The following is a 20424-nucleotide window of genomic DNA, read 5'->3' as shown; positions in this document are numbered from 1 at the left end:
ACACCACTAAACACATAAGTATGTCTTCTACTGTGGACCTTCAGTTTCAAAACTGTGCCTTTATTCTAGTCGCATAAATGTTTGATTCAAACAAATCTAGGTCATATAATGAACAGTATTCAACACTATTCTGTCTTGACTGGACCGTGTGGAACCACAAAAACTAAAGATATGTTGCTTTCTTTGACACGGCTGTGGTCTCCTGTTTACCAGAATGACTTTACCCGAAAACATTGGTGGTTCCAAAAGGCCCCAACGCTATTTGGGAGTTTCAAAGACTCCTATAATGATAAGGAAGACCTACAAGGCACTTAAACTGTGTATTCTGTCTAAATGGAAACACTTCTTTAGCCTGATAAGAAAACTAGTCATTATTTTTCTCTAAATACAAATGAGACCCATATGACTGCACACAAACACAGACGATCACGAGCACTGGCAGCTTAAAGCGAAGGGGTTGCTATTGTAATTGTTGAGTCATCTTCTATTTCCAGGGCAGCAACCTCAGGCACATGACAACGCCACAACGCTGCGGCTTCTCTCCGACTCAAATATAACAAATCTGTTCACCATTCATCTCCAATTTGAAAAATGGGCCCATTGTGTAAAAAAAAAAATGCTTTTGCGATCACACTGACGCCTTCTTCCACGCTGAACCTGGAGCTGAGTCACAAGCGCCTCTTCTCTCTCCCGAGTGTTTTTTTTTGTCACGTGTGGTCCCGAATTATCATGGGTAGGTCAAATAAATCTGATATATTTAATGTGCTATTGATGCTGGATATAACTCAGGTCTCCTTCTTGGGTGACTGTTGTCATAGAGAACAGGATGCTGTTGTACTAAGTGGATTCACTTTTCATTGTCCATCTTGCTTCTTCGGTCGCTATTCTCTCTCCTGAACATTTTGTTTACCGACGGGGAGAAAGCCCCACGTGATAGCCACCCGTCAATCACTCTCTCTCTCTCTCTCTCTCTCTCTCTCTCTGCTCAACACTGTTGTAACACCATTTTATTTTGAATCCCGCGGATATTGTCGCGTTTTTCCTTCATGGCTTGACAGAAGAAGCCTGCCTGCACGCGCCTAGTCGGCTTGAAAATAGAACTCACGCCTAAACGATCAAATCGGCGCAGCTCAGGCGAGGCGTTGGGTACACGCAAGGTTCACGTTGAGGCGCCCTGTGCACACAGCCTCATTGACTAAAAAGGAGGCCTATTTAAAAGCGTAGGTAAAGGCAAGGTGTAGGCAAGGCTTGGGTGCTGTGTGTGAACGTAGCCTACAGTAACTGCTGCCTTGCTTTACGTACTTGTGTTATGCAGTCTTAAAGGTACTGAAGTAAGTGGTGCAGGTTTAGGAACAGTCTGAGTTCAGCCCCTTTTCCCTCACCACCCTCTCATATGCATAGGCTACTCCTGATTGGTCTATCTCTCATGCTACAAACAGACACACATGTCACGGATAGAAGTCAAAGTTCTTCTTCTTAAATGGCAAATCAACTGACGTCCTCTGCTTAATAACGGCAATAAGAATCATTTATGCTGTAGGCACGGCGGATGGGCGTTTGGGCACACCTGAATGCCAAATGTCTTCATATTGCACAACGCACGGCCCGACGTTTGCATTTGGTTGACACAAGATCATCTGTGAATGATCAATCTCGAGATTATGGCAATTTAGATGAATTAAATCCATCAAGAATTGAAGAGAGAGGAATTTGAAATACGGGGATCTTCGCTGCCGATCTATATTGCGTGCGCCAGTCGGCAATAAATATGGTTATTTTTTGGTTTATTTTCAAAGAGTGTTTATTCTAATTTATTTCACCTGATAATATGTATAGGCCTAAAACTGTAGGAAATTCATTGTGTTTATAGGTGTTGCCCCACGCCCTTATATGCACGTGAGTCTAATTTATTATAGAGTTAATATAATGTAGGCTATAACTAGTCTACTTTACTTTTCAATAAAAAAAAGCCTAAATATATGCCTTATGTTATTTAGCATATAGGCTATAGCCTAAATATATGCCTTATGTTATTTATAAGGCATATATTATATATTATAGCCGTGAAATTGTGTAGTAGTAAATTATATTGAATTTTTTTTTAGAGGCAGGAATTAAATAAATAACAATATTATATAATTATATGAATAATGACACCTGATAATTTGCCTATTATTTTTTCCAATAGTTTGCATATTCATTCAAATCAAAATGATCTGAAGTGTGAATTTGTGTGAATTTCCTTTCATAATAATTTACAGATGTCATTATCCTAAAACTCAAAACTTCAGTCAAATTCACACTTCAGATCATTTAGATTTGAATGAATATACAAACGATTGGAAAAAAATAATAGGCAAATTATCAGGTGTCATTATTCATATACCGTAATTATATAATATTGTTATTTATTTAATTCCTGCCTCTAATTAAAAAGATTCTATATAATTTACTACTACATAATTAGTAATAAGATTTTCGTATCGTTCTCTTTGGCGACACCTACAGTATGGCGATGAGCGGTAATTTCAGCTGTGTGGGTTAACATCATGTATGCCGAGCAAGGTGGCACAAATACCTTAGGGTGTGATACTTGGACTGCATGTTAAGGTATACTATGCAACTTTTTATGGACCTTAAAACCTAAACAAACTTTTCTCTTAAAGTCATATTCTTGTGTGTGTGTGTGTGTCTGTGTGTGTGTGTGTGTGTGTGTGTGTGTGTGTGTGTGTGTGTGTGTGTGTGTGTGTGTGTGTGTGTGTGTGTGTGTGTGTGTGTGCGTGTGCGTGTGTGTAGTGCTTCTGTGTGCGCGCGCGTGTGTGTATGTGTGTGTATGTGCGTGTGTGTGAATTCATGTGGCATATTGTGCACCAAAGGGTTACCTCCATTTACAGCAAATGTAGGAATGTAAGAATTAGAATGAGACCTGTTCAAGTCAAGCTGTTCTATTGAAGAGCATTCGGGGATCAAACCCACGGTACTAATGTGCTAATTGCAGCTAGTTGTGACCCACTGGTGAAGTGTATAAAGGGGCAAGAGGGCATGTCCTCAGTTTACACTATTCAGGAAAACCCTTGAAAAGCCTTGTTTGTCATGCACTTTCTCTCTCCCTCTCCCTTCCCTCTCTCTCACTTCCCCTCCTCTCCCTCCCCTCTCTCTCCCTTTCCCCTCCTCTCTCTCCCTTTCCCCTCCTCTCTCTCCCCTCTCTCTCCCTTTCCCTTCCTCTCTTTCTCTCTCTCTCCCACTCTTTCTCCCTTTCCCCTCCTCTCTCTCCCTTTCCCCTCCTCTCTCTCTCCCTCTCTCCCACTCTTTCTCCCTTTCCCCTCCTCTCTCTCTCTCTCTCTCACTTCCCCTCCTCTCTCTCCCCCTCTCTCTCCCTTTCATCTCCTCTCTCTCCCCCCTCTCCCTCGCCCCTTCTCTCTCTCCCCCTCTCTCCCTCGCCCCTTCTCTCCCTCTCTCTCTCTCTCTCTCCCACTCTCTCTCCCTTTCCCCTCCTCTCTCTCTCCCCTATCCCTTTCCCCTCCTCTCTTTCTCCCTCTCTCCCACTCTTTCTCCCTTTCCCCTCCTCTCTCTCTCTCACTCTCTCTCACTTCCCCTCCTCTCTCTCCCCCTCTCTCCCACTCTCTCTCCCTTTCATCTTCTCTCTCTCCCCCCTCTCCCTCGCCCCTTCTCTCTCTCCCCCTCTCTCCCTCGCCCCTTCTCTCCCTCTCTCTCTCTCTCTCTCTCCCACTCTTTCTCCCTTTCCCCTCCTCTCTCTCCCACTCTCTCTCCCTTTCCCATCCTCTCTCTCTCCCCTCTCCCTTTCCCCTCCTCTCTTTCTCCCTCTCTCCCACTCTTTCTCCCTTTCACCTCCTCTCTCTCCCCCCTCTCTCCCTCGCCCCTTCTCTCTCTCCCCCTCTCTCCCTCGCACCTTCTCTCTCTCTCTCTCTCTCTCTCTCTCTCTCTCTCTCTCTCTCTCTCTCTCTCTCTCTCTCTCTGCCATTCAGTTATATAGAGCATAGTTCCCAGTCTGCCCAGTAAGGGCCTTACAAAGCATCAGTGGCATCAGTAGTCATGTCACATCACCTGTGTGGGTTTAATGTGGGAGAGGAACCAGACACAGACAGTGAGCTCGGAAAGCAGAAATGCACTGTGAGTGAGTGTCATACTTTCCTCAACGTGTTCCCCACTAACACATTTTCACCATGAAGCAGGCACGGACTGCATAATCAACATGTTCCCCACTAACACATTTTCACCATGAAGCAGGCACGGACTGCATAATCAACATGTTCCCCAGTAACACATTTTCACCATGAAGCAGGCGCGGACTGCATAATCAACATGTTCCCCACTAACACATTTTCACCATGAAGCAGGCACGGACTGCATAATCAACATGTTCCCCAGTAACACATTTTCACCATGAAGCAGGCACAGACTGCATAATCAACATGTTCCCCACTAACACATTTTCACCATGAAGCAGGCACGGACTGCATAATCAACATGTTCCCCACTAACACATTTTCACCATGAAGCAGGCACAGACTGCATAATCAACATGTTCCCCACTAACACATTTTCACCATGAAGCAGGCACGGACTGCATAATCAACATGTTCCCCAGTAACACATTTTCACCATGAAGCAGGCACGGACTGCATAATCAACATGTTCCCCAGTAACACATTTTCACCATGAAGCAGGCACGGACTGCATAATCAACATGTTAACCAGTAACACATTTTCACCATGAAGCAGGCACGGACTGCATAATCAACGTGTTCCCCAGTAACACATTTTCACCATGAAGCAGGCACGGACTGCATAATCAACATGTTCCCCACTAACACATTTTCACCATGAAGCAGGCACGGACTGCATAATCAACATGTTCCCCACTAACACATTTTCACCATGAAGCAGGCACGGACTGCATAATCAACATGTTCCCCAGTAACACATTTTCACCATGAAGCAGGCACGGACTGCATAATCAACATGTTCCCCAGTAACACATTTTCACCATGAAGCAGGCACGGACTGCATAATCAACATGTTCCCCAGTAACACATTTTCACCATGAAGCAGGCACGGACTGCATAATCAACATGTTAACCAGTAACACATTTTCACCATGAAGCAGGCACGGACTGCATAATCAACGTGTTCCCCAGTAACACATTTTCACCATGAAGCAGGCACAGACTGCATAATCAACGTGTTCCCCACTAACACATTTTCACCATGAAGCAGGCGCGGACTGCATAATCAACATGTTCCCCACTAACACATTTTCACCATGAAGCAGGCACGGACTGCATAATCAACATGTTCCCCAGTAACACATTTTCACCATGAAGCAGGCACGGACTGCATAATCAACATGTTCCCCAGTAACACATTTTCACCATGAAGCAGGCACAGACTGCATAATCAACGTGTTCCCCACTAACACATTTTCACCATGAAGCAGGCGCGGACTGCATAATCAACATGTTCCCCACTAACACATTTTCACCATGAAGCAGGCACGGACTGCATAATCAACATGTTCCCCACTAACACATTTTCACCATGAAGCAGGCACGGACTGCATAATCAACATGTTCCCCAGTAACACATTTTCACCATGAAGCAGGCACGGACTGCATAATCAACATGTTCCCCAGTAACACATTTTCACCATGAAGCAGGCACGGACTGCATAATCAACATGTTCCCCACTAACACATTTTCACCATGAAGCAGGCACGGACTGCATAATCAACATGTTCCCCACTAACACATTTTCACCATGAAGCAGGCACGGACTGCATAATCAACATGTTCCCCACTAACACATTTTCACCATGAAGCAGGCACGGACTGCATAATCAACATGTTCCCCAGTAACACATTTTCACCATGAAGCAGGCGCGGACTGCATAATCAACATGTTCCCCACTAACACATTTTCACCATGAAGCAGGCACGGACTGCATAATCAACATGTTCCCCAGTAACACATTTTCACCATGAAGCAGGCACGGACTGCATAATCAACATGTTCCCCACTAACACATTTTCACCATGAAGCAGGCACGGACTGCATAATCAACATGTTCCCCAGTAACACATTTTCACCATGAAGCAGGCACGGACTGCATAATCAACGTGTTCCCCACGTCCCCACTAACACATTTTCACCATGAAGCAGGCGCGGACTGCATAATCAACGTGTTCCCCACTAACACATTTTCACCATGAAGCAGGCACGGACTGCATAATCAACATGTTCTCCACTAACACATTTTCACCATGAAGCAGGCGCGGACTGCATAATCAACATGTTCCCCACTAACACATTTTCACCATGAAGCAGGCACGGACTGCATAATCAACGTGTTCCCCACTAACACATTTTCACCATGAAGCAGGCACGGACTGCATAATCAACGTGTTCCCCACTAACACATTTTCACCATGAAGCAGGCACGGACTGCATAATCAACGTGTTCCCCACTAACACATTTTCACCATGAAGCAGGCACGGACTGCATAATCAACGTGTTCCCCACTAACACATTTTCACCATGAAGCAGGCGCGGACTGCATAATCAACGTGTTCCCCACTAACACATTTTCACCATGAAGCAGGCACAGACTGCATAATCAACGTGTTCCCCACTAACACATTTTCACCATGAAGCAGGCACGGACTGCATAATCAACATGTTCCCCAGTAACACATTTTCACCATGAAGCAGGCACGGACTGCATAATCAACGTGTTCCCCACTAACACATTTTCACCATGAAGCAGGCACGGACTGCATAATCAACATGTTCCCCACTAACACATTTTCACCATGAAGCAGGCACGGACTGCATAATCAACGTGTTCCCCAGTAACACATTTTCACCATGAAGCAGGCACGGACTGCATAATCAACATGTTCCCCACTAACACATTTTCACCATGAAGCAGGCACGGACTGCATAATCAACATGTTCCCCAGTAACACATTTTCACCATGAAGCAGGCGCGGACTGCATAATCAACATGTTCCCCACTAACACATTTTCACCATGAAGCAGGCACGGACTGCATAATCAACGTGTTCCCCACTAACACATTTTCACCATGAAGCAGGCGCGGACTGCATAATCAACGTGTTCCCCAGTAACACATTTTCAGCATGAAGCAGGCACGGACTGCATAATCAACATGTTCCCCACTAACACATTTTCACCATGAAGCAGGCACGGACTGCATAATCAACATGTTCCCCACTAACACATTTTCACCATGAAGCAGGCGCGGACTGCATAATCAACGTGTTCCCCACTAACACATTTTCACCATGAAGCAGGCGCGGACTGCATAATCAACATGTTCCCCACTAACACATTTTCACCATGAAGCAGGCACGGACTGCATAATCAACGTGTTCCCCACTAACACATTTTCACCATGAAGCAGGCGCGGACTGCATAATCAACATGTTCCCCACTAACACATTTTCACCATGAAGCAGGCACGGACTGCATAATCAACATGTTCCCCAGTAACACATTTTCACCATGAAGCAGGCGCGGACTGCATAATCAACATGTTCCCCACTAACACATTTTCACCATGAAGAGGCACGGACTGCATAATCAACATGTTCCCCAGTAACACATTTTCACCATGAAGCAGGCACGGACTGCATAATCAACATGTTCCCCAGTAACACATTTTCACCATGAAGCAGGCACGGACTGCATAATCAACGTGTTCCCCACTAACACATTTTCACCATGAAGCAGGCGCGGACTGCATAATCAACGTGTTCCCCACTAACACATTTTCACCATGAAGCAGGCACGGACTGCATAATCAACATGTTCCCCACTAACACATTTTCACCATGAAGCAGGCACGGACTGCATAATCAACATGTTCCCCACTAACACATTTTCACCATGAAGCAGGCACAGACTGCATAATCAACATGTTCCCCAGTAACACATTTTCACCATGAAGCAGGCACGGACTGCATAATCAACATGTTCCCCACTAACACATTTTCACCATGAAGCAGGCACGGACTGCATAATCAACATGTTCCCCACTAACACATTTTCACCATGAAGCAGGCGCGGACTGCATAATCAACGTGTTCCCCACTAACACATTTTCACCATGAAGCAGGCGCGGACTGCATAATCAACGTGTTCCCCACTAACACATTTTCACCATGAAGCAGGCGCGGACTGCATAATCAACATGTTCCCCAGTAACACATTTTCACCATGAAGCAGGCACAGACTGCATAATCAACGTGTTCCCCACTAACACATTTTCACCATGAAGCAGGCGCGGACTGCATAATCAACGTGTTCCCCACTAACACATTTTCACCATGAAGCAGGCACGGACTGCATAATCAACGTGTTCCCCACTAACACATTTTCACCATGAAGCAGGCACGGACTGCATAATCAACATGTTCCCCAGTAACACATTTTCACCATGAAGCAGGCGCGGACTGCATAATCAACATGTTCCCCACTAACACATTTTCACCATGAAGCAGGCACGGACTGCATAATCAACATGTTCCCCACTAACACATTTTCACCATGAAGCAGGCACGGACTGCATAATCAACGTGTTCCCCACTAACACATTTTCACCATGAAGCAGGCGCGGACTGCATAATCAACGTGTTCCCCAGTAACACATTTTCACCATGAAGCAGGCACGGACTGCATAATCAACATGTTCCCCACTAACACATTTTCACCATGAAGCAGGCACGGACTGCATAATCAACATGTTCCCCACTAACACATTTTCACCATGAAGCAGGCGCGGACTGCATAATCAACGTGTTCCCCACTAACACATTTTCACCATGAAGCAGGCGCGGACTGCATAATCAACATGTTCCCCACTAACACATTTTCACCATGAAGCAGGCACGGACTGCATAATCAACGTGTTCCCCACTAACACATTTTCACCATGAAGCAGGCGCGGACTGCATAATCAACATGTTCCCCACTAACACATTTTCACCATGAAGCAGGCACGGACTGCATAATCAACATGTTCCCCAGTAACACATTTTCACCATGAAGCAGGCGCGGACTGCATAATCAACATGTTCCCCACTAACACATTTTCACCATGAAGCAGGCACGGACTGCATAATCAACATGTTCCCCAGTAACACATTTTCACCATGAAGCAGGCACGGACTGCATAATCAACATGTTCCCCACTAACACATTTTCACCATGAAGCAGGCACGGACTGCATAATCAACATGTTCCCCAGTAACACATTTTCACCATGAAGCAGGCACGGACTGCATAATCAACATGTTCCCCACTAACACATTTTCACCATGAAGCAGGCGCGGACTGCATAATCAACGTGTTCCCCACTAACACATTTTCACCATGAAGCAGGCACGGACTGCATAATCAACGTGTTCCCCACTAACACATTTTCACCATGAAGCAGGCACGGACTGCATAATCAACATGTTCCCCAGTAACACATTTTCACCATGAAGCAGGCACGGACTGCATAATCAACATGTTCCCCACTAACACATTTTCACCATGAAGCAGGCACAGACTGCATAATCAACATGTTCCCCACTAACACATTTTCACCATGAAGCAGGCACAGACTGCATAATCAACATGTTCCCCACTAACACATTTTCACCATGAAGCAGGCACGGACTGCATAATCAACATGTTCCCCACTAACACATTTTCACCATGAAGCAGGCACGGACTGCATAATCAACATGTTCCCCACTAACACATTTTCACCATGAAGCAGGCACAGACTGCATAATCAACATGTTCCCCACTAACACATTTTCACCATGAAGCAGGCACAGACTGCATAATCAACATGTTCCCCACTAACACATTTTCACCATGAAGCAGGCACGGACTGCATAATCAACATGTTCCCCAGTAACACATTTTCACCATGAAGCAGGCACAGACTGCATAATCAACGTGTTCCCCACTAACACATTTTCACCATGAAGCAGGCACAGACTGCATAATCAACATGTTCCCCACTAACACATTTTCACCATGAAGCAGGCACGGACTGCATAATCGGGCACATCGGGCAAATGCCCGGTGGCCTGGCCTGGCCTGGCCTGCAAAAAAATAATAATAATTGTGCCCGCAGTCAGGCCACTCACTGAACAGCAGGCCAGGCGCCGCCTACTGGTTTACAAATTGGGCTTCAAACGGCCCAAATTTTTCGCCGGCACGCATGTCGGCCCGTATCGGCCTGGCCTGCTTGGTATCTAATGCCCGGCCTGAATTATAATCCCAGTCCGCTCCTGCCATGAAGTACTTAAAAACTGTGCTTGTGCTACTTTGAGTTAGTGTGGACCAGTGATGTCACTGGTCCACACTTTAACACTCAATAACTGTCAAATTAAATGACAGACTTCAAAACCGTTGACAGTTTTCTGATATACTACTGATGTTCTAATGATACAAAGCTGGTTGAAAATGGACGGAGTGTTCCTTTAACCATTAGCCAGCATGTCCAGATGAAGCAGGCCTCTCCTGTCCTCTTCCTCGCACCATCTTACCCCTCCAGCTGCTCCGTGCACCATCTTACCCCTCCAGCTGCTCCGTGCACCATCTTACCCCTCCAGCTGCTCCGTGCACCATCTTACCCCTCCAGCTGCTCCGTGCACCATCTTACCCCTCCAGCTGCTCCGTGCACCATCTTACCCCTCCAGCTGCTCCGTGCACCATCTTACCCCTCCAGCTGCTCCGTGCACCATCTTACCCCTCCAGCTGCTCCGTGCATCTCTCGGCGCTGTGGCTCAACAAAGATGGAGGTTCAGCGCCGTGCCTTTCGGCTCGCCTTCTCTTTCAAACATTAGTTGACGGTGTGGAAGTCTGCAAGATGTCTTCTGTGGTCGCTTGCCTGTTGTTGACAATGTGTCTGTGCGGGCGGCTAATGGGGCCAGCAGGGCCGCCCGCGCGCTCTCTGGTTTCACCCGGCTAAGAGGGCACAGCTGCAGACAACCTACCCGCCCAGAGACAACTGCAACGCTGCACAAACAAGGGCCACACTGTGTGCGTGTGTGTGCGCGTGCGTGCACGTTAAGCCGGGCTGCACAGCTTTGATGCCGTGGTCCACGCGGGGCTCTATCGACGCCTCCCTGTCCGTTCACAAAGGGCTGCCAGGAAGCCAGACCTGCCTCTGAAGTGCCTCCAAGGCACCGGACAAAAGGCGGCACTGAGGCCGAGGCCACATCAGGAACTATATTTATTTTGCCCGTTCTTCTCACCGGCAGTTAGCCAACGCGAGATGTGGTGAAGAAGACCGGGGGATGACGACACGACAGAGCCGCTACAAGGATGTGATGGCTACACATTCTATTGACATGACATGATGTCATTTAGAACAGAGGGAAAAGGTGATGGACATCGCTCACCATTTTGTGACATTTCATAAACGACAAACAAACGACGAAACAAACTATTAGTCTAAAACATCCCGTGACTGGCTGTGTGAGAGCCCTGAGAAAACACAGCTGCTGTGTGTGTGTGTGTGTGTGTGTGTGTGTGTGTGTGTGTGTGTGTGTGTGTGTGTGTGTGTGTGTGTGTGTGTGTGTGTGTGTGTGTGTGTGTGTGTTTGGGGGAGGGGGGGGGGGGGGTGTTGTTGTGTTTGGCTTTCACCTGACAGGTCAGCTGTGCTGCTCTCTCCTGCAGGGCAAGCTGGTGTCTCCTCACCACACTCTCACTATAAGAGCTTCCTGAAGCTGCCGAACGTTCTCTGTTTGACTTGTTAGGAGAGAGCGTAGATTGCCGGTAGGGAGGAGCTGTCTGGAGGACCGCCCTGTAGGCCACTACTAGTGTCTTCAATTTGATGCGTGCCGAGATAGGCCTGCACGATATGAGGAAAATCTGCGATGTGCGATAACATTGTTCAATATAGCGATGACGATACGACTTGCGATAAATAAACAAATATTAAAGTATGCATATTAGCTATACAGTTCCTATGTCTTTCTAGGGCTGTCCCTTTTTATTCGAAATTCGAATTTAACTTTGAATGTGGGGGAGGAGGGCATGTTCGAATGTATAATTGACCTGTTCGATCTTTTTTTTTTTTTTTTTTTTTTTATTAACCAAAATTAACCAACTGCTGCTTGCTGGTAATGTTAATCCCATGTCAGAAAAAGTCTCCAGATTTGTCGCGTTAGTCTCTTCTGAGAAAGATTGTCTCCAGGGTCTGAAAAGTTGTCTCGAGTTGGATGCAGCAAAAACATAATAAAAAAATAATAATAATTAATTAATTAACCAAAAAACTGCGAATATATTCGAACATTTTGCGGGCAATTAAAGTTCGTTCGAACTTTATTTTGGGAAAAAGTGACAGCCCTATGTCTTTCTGCTTTAATAATGCTAACATAGACCCCAAACATAGCCTATGCCCACTGAATAAAGAAATGAAATACACACTGACTCTAGCTGAAACTACACACAGCGTGTTTGGACTTTGGCAGAGGGGCGGAGCACACTGTTGCAAGGGAAAGGTGTACGCTGGATTTACAACACAAGACAAAATGATCAGATGCTGAGTGGGAATGCATGACGCATGTAAATAAAACCACTTTTGTCATTCATTGCGTTTCAGGCAGTCTTTGCGATGTGTTTATTGCACATGTTCATATTGCGATGACGATGAAAATACGATTAATTGTGCTGCCCTAGAAGCCAGTGAAGGTCGTTGAGGAGGGGAGTGACATGAGAGAATTGAGGTTGGTTGAACACCAGACGGGCTGCAGCGTTCTGAATGAGCTGAAGCGGTCAGATGGCCGAGGCGGGTAGCCCAGCCAGAAGAACTTTGCAGTAGCCCAGGCGGGAGATGACAAAATGCCTGAACCAATATAGTCATGGAATTCTGGACAAAATCATCCAAATCTGACAATAAAAGTATTCTCAGATTTTGAGTCAGAGAGATCAAATCTCATCAGATGGGGGTCTGTGCTGTGGCTCTATATTGTGGGTATAACTAAGGGTCCTTGATCTGAAAAACTTGAGAATCACTGTGTTAGACCACCATGCAGACCCAACAATTATTTATTAAGACGCTGCGTTGCTGTAATGCCATTTGGCTAGCCGCTGCAATGCGTTCACGTTAACAACAGGACAGCTGAGCTCTACATGATACCAGCGGGCTTGAATAGGCTATTAGCGACTGAAGTGGGCAGTGGCTGTCACTACCAGCAATTTGAACGGCGCAAAACAAATAACGTTAACGTTACAGATCCTCACCAACAACGTGTGTGTGTTGAATTTAACTAGCTGGCAGAAAGCTGACTGAATTACTGGCTGATATAACGTTAGATTCGCGTGGGCTTTTGAACCTAATGTAATGAGAGAGAGTTTAGGACAAATGGCTAGAGAAACGCAGCTGCTGTATCTATGGAGCGACTCCAACTTTCACTTTGGAAACAGGCGAGTTAAATTCACGGTTGAAGACTTGTACTCACTTTGGGTTGAAAACAGGAAAGAACGTGAAGTTTCTTCTTTGTCTTAAAAAGTTTTCACAACAACACGTGCGGGGGACGCCCCGGCGACATTAAACAAGCGCACCCAGTTCAGAGAAGCAGTGGAGCGGAGGAGGAGGGGGAGGAGGAGGAGGGGGAGGAGGAGGAGGGGGAGTGGAGGCTTCCCTGAACTGAACTGGGCGCGCTTGTTTAATGGCGCCGGCGCGTCCCCCGCGCGTCATGGTAAGTGGACTTGGCCTCTTTTATTATTAAAACGGCACAATTTTAATTCGAACAGATAATGAATTATGATGATCCGATGTAGAAGGCTCAGAGGTCGATGGGGGGTCGGCCCATCACGATGGTCGATGCCATCGTCCATCGTGCCAACCCTACCTTATATGGTCATTGCTCCAGCCCCCTGCACTGTTCAAACCACACTCAACCAATGGGATCCTATGGAGCCTGCCGTGAGTGCGTGATGTCAGGATTCACTCTACCAGACTTTACAGGCTACACGTTTGACTAAATTCACACATGTGAAAACTGTGAGAGTTCACACCTTTAACATACATACATACATACATACATACATACATACAGTACATACATACATACAAACATACATACATAAATACATACATACATACATACATACATTACATACAAACATTATATATTAGCCAATCAAACCATTCAGCTACCTCTGCTCTCACTGACAGTAGTGTTCCAGTCTTTTTCACAGTAGTCTCTGCTGTCAGCTAAAGAGACAGGAGCTAAAACAGAGTGTTTCAGATGAGGCTGAACTGAGGGGCTGAACTGAGGGGGTGCATAAAGGGACCGTACAAGATAAATATGGACTTTTTGAACTGTCAATCATGCAAAGCTACTGTAGTGGTCCCTCTAGTGGTGTCCCAGAATAAAAGAATAAAATATAGAACTGCAAATTAGCATAATAGGTCCCCTTTAAACTCCATGTTGTTGTGGCACTGGCCCTTCCTCCCGCTTCACATCACGCAACACTTGCAGTTGGTCATCTGGAAAAGTGCGAGTGTGCGTGCGTGTGTGTGTGTGCGCGCGCGCGCGCGCGCGCGTTTGTGTGTGTGTGTGTGTGTGTGTGTGCGTGTGTGTGTGTGTGTGTGTGTGTGTGCGCGCGTGTGTGTGACTCTGGCAGCTGCAACTTATTAGCCACATTAAAGTCTCCCAGGCGCTATTTGTTAAAATGCTCCCTCCCCAACGAGTCCCAGTCCTGCTGTTAACAGCAACAGGTGGTGCAGTCAGAGAAGCTGTACACTGCAACAGAGTGACAAGTGATCCATGCACATAGAAATAACAGGTTTACAACGGACAATAAAAGTCTAGACTTGAAGACCACTAAAGTACTGGTGGGTGGCAGCATGTATGTATAATAACTAAAGTACTGGTGGGTGGCAGCATGTATGTATAATAACTAAAGTACTGGTGGGTGGCAGCATGTATGTATAATAACTAAAGTACTGGTGGGTGGCAGCATGTATGTATAATAACTAAAGTACTGGTGGGTGGCAGCATGTATGTATAATATCTCCAAACTTCACACCTTCAGAAATGATTTGAAAAAACACAGCAGTGCTTTTGTCCAGTAGAAATCCAACAGAAGCCATCAGAACACAGTCCTTTTCCTTTTGTCCTTTTGCAAGTGACTAGTTTCATTCAGTGCAACTGCAAAACCAGCTCGGCTGCAACCATTAATCAGTTAGTGGTGAAAGTTTCAATTAATTGCCAACGATTTTGAGCATCGATTAGTCGTTTTAGTAGTTTGTTAAGATTTCCATCACCCCCCCCCCCCCCCTAATCTGATTCAATTTTCTTAAATGTGAATATTTTCTGGTTTCTTTACTCCTCTATAGATACAGGGAACGCCCGCAAACGTTGCTTCCGCCTTCCGGTATCGTTGAGTCAGTAGGACCAGAGTAGGGCGAATGGTGGACGGTGGAGGAACCCCCCCCCCCCCCCCCCCCATATATCTCAATGGGCTGGCTCACCAAAGGACGGTGCTGTGACTCTACACTACAGGATTGGGGATTCAAGAGCAGGTACATATATGTCTGTTCAGATGTGCGTTTACTGCGGGGGTTGAATCCCCGATCCTGTCTGCCTGGGCTGAGCTAGCAGCTAAATGCTAACTATGCTGAATGGGGAGAACGGGAGGATTTCCCCCATGCTGACCCAGTGACCACGCGTCCATGACGAGACACCGCCGGAATGAATGACAGTAAACTGAATATCGTTGGGTTGTGGACAAAACAAGACATTTGAGGGCTTTTGAGGGTCATCTTGGGCTTTGGGAAAAACTGATTGACATTTTTCACCATTTTCTGACATTTGATAGACCAAACAACTAATCGATTAGGCTAACTGAGAAAATAATCAACAGATTAATCAACAATTAAAAAATTCTCGTTCATTGCAGCCATAAAACCAACAGCCCAGAAATGAGTAGACTGAGGTTTTGAACGTGAGGGTGAACATGAGAAAGATTGTATGTGATATAAGGATACAACTTTGGATCAGAAATGTATTGCAAACCATACAGAAGAGGATTAGGGCCACATGAAAAAAATTATTTGAATTCTGAGTTTAGGTCAGAATTCTGACATGGTTTTTCGACAAGAGGACAGGCAAGAGGTTCTGACCTAGGTCCTAACTCTAAAACTCAATACTTTGGTATCCTCTGGTCAGTTTAAATCCTTAATCACCAACCATTCCACCACCTGACCACACTCCACCAGTTGTTGGTTGTTTTTTCCAATATTTTATACATATATATAAAGAAAAATCTGAACAATGATAAACAAGACACACAAACAGGCTGGGACAGAGGAAACGAAAATAATAGTACAAAAAACATACATACAGTACATACATACATACATACATACATACAGTACATACATACATACATACATACATACATACATACAGTACATACATACATACATACATACATACATACATACATACATACATACAGACATACAGACATACATACATACATACATACATACATACATACATACATAGAGTGTTCAGAGAAAACACTGGTGTCTGTTCAGACTCTGTGTTATAAGAGTGTTCAGAGAAAACACTGGTGTCTGTTCAGACTCTGTGTTATAAGAGTGTTCAGAGAAAACACTGGTGTCTGTTCAGACTCTGTTATAAGAGTGTTCAGAGAAAACACTGGTGTCTGTTCAGACTCTGTTATAAGAGTGTTCAGAGAAAACACTGGTGTCTGTTCAGACTCTGTTATAAGAGTGTTTAGAGAAAACACTGGTGTATGTTCAGACTCTGTTATAAGAGTGTTCAGAGAAAACACTGGTGTATGTTCAGACTCTGTTATAAGAGTGTTCAGAGAAAACACTGGTGTCTGTTCAGACTCTGTGTTATAAGAGTGTTCAGAGAAAACACTGGTGTCTGTTCAGACTCTGTTATAAGAGTGTTCAGAGAAAACACTGGTGTCTGTTCAGACTCTGTGTTATAAGAGTGTTCAGAGAAAACACTGGCGTCTGTTCAGACTCTGTGTTATAAGAGTGTTCAGAGAAAACACTGGTGTCTGTTCAGACTCTGTTATAAGAGTGTTCAGAGAAAACACTGGTGTCTGTTCAGACTCTGTTATAAGAGTGTTCAGAGAAAACACTGGTGTCTGTTCAGACTCTGTTATAAGAGTGTTGAGAGAAAACACTGGTGTATGTTCAGACTCTGTTATAAGAGTGTTCAGAGAAAACACTGGTGTCTGTTCAGACTCTGTTATAAGAGTGTTCAGAGAAAACACTGGTGTCTGTTCAGACTCTGTTATAAGAGTGTTCAGAGAAAACACTGGTGTATGTTCAGACTCTGTGTTATAAGAGTGTTCAGAGAAAACACTGGTGTCTGTTCAGACTCTGTGTTATAAGAGTGTTCAGAGAAAACACTGGTGTCTGTTCAGACTCTGTGTTATAAGAGTGTTCAGAGAAAACACTGGTGTCTGTTCAGACTCTGTTATAAGAGTGTTCAGAGAAAACACTGGTGTCTGTTCAGACTCTGTGTTATAAGAGTGTTCAGAGAAAACAGTGGTGTCTCTTCAGACTCTGTTATAAGAGTGTTCAGAGAAAACACTGGTGTCTGTTCAGACTCTGTGTTATAAGAGTGTTCAGAGAAAACACTGGTGTCTGTTCAGACTCTGTTATAAGAGTGTTCAGAGAAAACACTGGTGTCTGTTCAGACTCTGTTATAAGAGTGTTCAGAGAAAACACTGGTGTCTGTTCAGACTCTGTGTTATAAGAGTGTTCAGAGAAAACACTGGTGTCTGTTCAGACTCTGTTATAAGAGTGTTCAGAGAAAACACTGGTGTCTGTTCAGACTCTGTGTTATAAGAGTGTTCAGAGAAAACACTGGTGTCTGTTCAGACTCTGTGTTATAAGAGTGTTCAGAGAAAACACTGGTGTCTGTTCAGACTCTGTGTTAAAAGAGTGTTCAGAGAAAACACTGATGTATGTTCAGACTCTGTGTTATAAGAGTGTTCAGAGAAAACACTGGTGTCTGTTCAGACTCTGTTATAAGAGTGTTCAGAGAAAACACTGGTGTCTGTTCAGACTCTGTTATAAGAGTGTTCAGAGAAAACACTGGTGTCTGTTCAGACTCTGTGTTATAAGAGTGTTCAGAGAAAACACTGGTGTCTGTTCAGACTCTGTGTTATAAGAGTGTTCAGAGAAAACACTGGTGTCTGTTCAGACTCTGTTATAAGAGTGTTCAGAGAAAACACTGGTGTATGTTCAGACTCTGTTATAAGAGTGTTCAGAGAAAACACTGGTGTCTGTTCAGACTCTGTGTTATAAGAGTGTTCAGAGAAAACACTGGTGTCTGTTCAGACTCTGTTATAAGAGTGTTCAGAGAAAACACTGGTGTCTGTTCAGACTCTGTTATAAGAGTGTTCAGAGAAAACACTGGTGTCTGTTCAGACTCTGTGTTATAAGAGTGTTCAGAGAAAACACTGGTGTCTGTTCAGACTCTGTGTTATAAGAGTGTTCAGAGAAAACACTGGTGTCTGTTCAGACTCTGTTATAAGAGTGTTCAGAGAAAACACTGGTGTCTGTTCAGACTCTGTTATAAGAGTGTTCAGAGAAAACACTGGTGTCTGTTCAGACTCTGTTATAAGAGTGTTCAGAGAAAACACTGGTGTCTGTTCAGACTCTGTTATAAGAGTGTTCAGAGAAAACACTGGTGTCTGTTCAGACTCTGTGTTATAAGAGTGTTCAGAGAAAACACTGGTGTCTGTTCAGACTCTGTGTTATAAGAGTGTTCAGAGAAAACACTGGTGTCTGTTCAAACTCTGTTATAAGAGTGTTCAGAGAAAACACTGGTGTCTGTTCAGACTCTGTTATAAGAGTGTTCAGAGAAAACACTGGTGTCTGTTCAGACTCTGTGTTATAAGAGTGTTCAGAGAAAACACTGGTGTCTGTTCAGACTCTGTGTTATAAGAGTGTTCAGAGAAAACACTGGTGTCTGTTCAGACTCTGTTATAAGAGTGTTCAGAGAAAACACTGGTGTCTGTTCAGACTCTGTTATAAGAGTGTTCAGAGAAAACACTGGTGTCTGTTCAGACTCTGTGTTATAAGAGTGTTCAGAGAAAACACTGGTGTCTGTTCAGACTCTGTGTTATAAGAGTGTTCAGAGAAAACACTGGTGTCTGTTCAGACTCTGTTATAAGAGTGTTCAGAGAAAACACTGGTGTCTGTTCAGACTCTGTGTTATAAGAGTGTTCAGAGAAAACACTGGTGTCTGTTCAGACTCTGTTATAAGAGTGTTCAGAGAAAACACTGGTGTCTGTTCAGACTCTGTTATAAGAGTGTTCAGAGAAAACACTGGTGTCTGTTCAGACTCTGTGTTATAAGAGTGTTCAGAGAAAACACTGGTGTCTGTTCAGACTCTGTTATAAGAGTGTTCAGAGAAAACACTGGTGTCTGTTCAGACTCTGTGTTATAAGAGTGTTCAGAGAAAACACTGGTGTCTGTTCAGACTCTGTTATAAGAGTGTTCAGAGAAAACACTGGTGTCTGTTCAGACTCTGTTATAAGAGTGTTCAGAGAAAACACTGGTGTCTGTTCAGACTCTGTTATAAGAGTGTTCAGAGAAAACACTGGTGTATGTTCAGACTCTGTTATAAGAGTGTTCAGAGAAAACACTGGTGTCTGTTCAGACTCTGTGTTATAAGAGTGTTCAGAGAAAACACTGGTGTCTGTTCAGACTCTGTGTTATAAGAGTGTTTAGAGAAAACACTGGTGTCTGTTCAGACTCTGTGTTATAAGAGTGTTCAGAGAAAACACTGGTGTCTGTTCAGACTCTGTGTTATAAGAGTGTTCAGAGAAAACACTGGTGTCTGTTCAGACTCTGTGTTATAAGAGTGTTCAGAGAAAACACTGGTGTCTGTTCAGACTCTGTTATAAGAGTGTTCAGAGAAAACACTGGTGTCTGTTCAGACTCTGTGTTATAAGAGTGTTCAGAGAAAACACTGGTGTCTGTTCAGACTCTGTGTTATAAGAGTGTTCAGAGAAAACACTGGTGTCTGTTCAGACTCTGTGTTATAAGAGTGTTCAGAGAAAACACTGGTGTCTGTTCAGACTCTGTTATAAGAGTGTTCAGAGAAAACACTGGTGTCTGTTCAGACTCTGTTATAAGAGTGTTCAGAGAAAACACTGGTGTCTGTTCAGACTCTGTTATAAGAGTGTTCAGAGAAAACACTGGTGTCTGTTCAGACTCTGTGTTATAAGAGTGTTCAGAGAAAACACTGGTGTATGTTCAGACTCTGTGTTATAAGAGTGTTCAGAGAAAACACTGGTGTCTGTTCAGACTCTGTTATAAGAGTGTTGAGAGAAAACACTGGTGTCTGTTCAGACTCTG

The sequence above is a fragment of the Poromitra crassiceps genome (genome assembly GCF_964638095.1).
Source record: "Poromitra crassiceps genome assembly, chromosome: 8".
Taxonomy (NCBI): Eukaryota; Metazoa; Chordata; class Actinopteri; order Beryciformes; family Melamphaidae; genus Poromitra; species Poromitra crassiceps.
The sequence above is the reverse complement of the archived record's forward strand: the minus strand, read 5'-3'. Positions refer to the sequence as shown.